This window comes from Mus caroli, unplaced genomic scaffold, assembly GCF_978045245.1.
Source record: "Mus caroli unplaced genomic scaffold, Mus_caroli_1 scaffold_250, whole genome shotgun sequence".
NCBI lineage: Eukaryota > Metazoa > Chordata > Mammalia > Rodentia > Muridae > Mus > Mus caroli.
Genome location: NW_028227505.1, coordinates 53,514 through 55,764, shown reverse-complemented (window position 1 = coordinate 55,764; position 2,251 = coordinate 53,514). Strand labels below are relative to the sequence as shown.

Here is a 2,251-nt window from a genome sequence, read left to right as displayed (position 1 = left end):
TGTTACCCAGAATATGGCGAGAAACCCTGAGAAAAGTAGAAAATTAAAAACTCACACTGAAGAACCCCAAACATGGCGAGAAAACCTGAAAAGGTAGAAAATGGGAAAATCACACTGTAGGACCCAGAATTGCTAAAAAACTTGAAAAACGTCGAAAATGAGAAAATCACACTGTAGGTCACAGAATATGCCGAAAAACCCTGACAAACGAGCCGCCCAGACTCTGGCACTATGGTCATGGCGGAGGGGACGGCAGTGCTGAGGAGGAACAGGCCAGGCACCAAGGCGCAGGATTTCTATAATTGGCCTGATGAATCATTTGATGAAATGGACAGTACACTTGCTGTTCAGCAGTATATTAAACAGAACATAAGGGCAGACTGCTCCAATATTGACAAAATTCTTGAACCACCTGAAGGCCAAGATGAAGGTGTATGGAAGTATGAACATTTAAGGCAATTCTGCCTTGAACTAAATGGACTTGCTGTCAAACTTCAGAGTGAATGCCATCCAGATACCTGTACTCAGATGACAGCAACTGAACAATGGATTTTTCTTTGTGCAGCTCATAAAACTCCAAAAGAGTGTCCTGCCATAGATTATACAAGACACACACTGGATGGTGCTGCATGTCTTCTGAATAGCAATAAATATTTTCCCAGCAGGGTTAGCATAAAAGAATCATCTGTAGCAAAACTAGGATCAGTGTGCCGTAGGATTTATAGAATATTTTCACATGCCTATTTTCATCACCGGCAGATATTTGATGAATATGAAAATGAAACATTTTTATGTCATCGGTTTACCAAATTTGTGATGAAATATAATCTGATGTCGAAGGATAACCTGATTGTACCAATTTTAGAAGAGGAAGTTCAGAACTCAGTTTCTGGGGAAAGTGAAGCATGAAGGAATCACGTAGAACAATGTACTGATCACATAATTAACAATGATGTACTGTATATATATCATTTTAGACACATCAATCATGTATCCATATTATAGCTTATTTGTTTAGTATAGGGTTTTGTATGCTATGTGTTGCCTTTTTAAATGGGAAATACATTTTAAGTTATTCATGAGCTGTATATTCACTGGTGTGGCACTCATGGTTTTTAAATAAGTTTAGTATTATCTGTTTATAATGCCTGTTAATAAAAGAATTTACAGTTTGGTAAAATTGCTGCTAAACAATCATTGGATCACAGTCCTTTCAAATCTATAGAAGAATGAGCTTGTGTTTCACACAAGCACCTAACAAGTACTAAAGAGATCATATTTGCTTTGTTTTCATCCCTAAGTTTTAATTTAATTTAATTTTAGAAAATTCAGTAGTATTCCATCTGTACGGTTAACTTTTCCAAAATGAGATAAAAGTGTTTAAAAGTTCTGTTTATAGCATTTGATCTGCATACCGATCATGTATATGTTCAGAGCAACCCGAGGAGCTGTTAGTGATACTTAAGCTCCCTCGACATCAAGTGTACTCCAGGCCAGTGTACTTGGAATCATTGCCTGTTTCGTGACAGTGGATCATTAAGTCCATGATGACAATGACAAGGCACAAACGTGATGTCCCATGGACTTGCCCCTTCTTGTTTCCCTTAGTCCTCTGGGAAGTACACTAGTCAGGAAATTTATTTACCAAACTATGGTTAGTGATGGCGCTTCCCTATTTATATTTGTATTAATTGCTTACAGAGCATACCTCATACTAGCAGTGATGTTACACTACAGGAAAACTGTACTGCCTACCTTTGATTTTTGAAATTGTTGTAACTACTTAGAAAATAGTCCTTAATATAGTTTGAGTTTTCCTTTTAGTAATATTACTCTTTTCACCTAACCTAGGCAGCATTAAATAGATATGAAAAAAAGATAGTGTATTAATTTTATTCTCCCTCCTTAAAAGCTTATTATTTGAAGTATATGCACACATAAGACTATTTACGATAATTCACAGGTTAAGTGGTGTTGATAAGTGGTCATACTTTGATTTCTTATTTCATCGTCTTAAGAATTTAATTGCAGCCGGGCGGTGGTGGCGCACGCCTTTAATCCCAGCACTTGGGAGGCAGAGGCAGGCGGATTTCTGAGTTCGAGGCCAGCCTGGTCTACAGAGTGAGTTCCGGGACAGCCAGAGCTACATAGAGAAACCCTGTCTCGAAAAACCAAAAAAAAAAAAAAAAAAAAAAGAATTTAAGTGCAGACTTACATAACATGACATGATTAGTGGAGTTTCTCATTAAAC

The 2,251-nt window shown here is 37.2% G+C and overlaps 1 pseudogene; it reads left to right on the top strand.

Annotated features, from left to right (window-relative positions):
• Nucleotides 1-216: 216 nt before the first annotated feature.
• LOC146999629 (MOB-like protein phocein pseudogene) lies at nt 217-1,515 on the top strand (annotated as a pseudogene).
• Nucleotides 1,516-2,251: the final 736 nt, after the last annotated feature.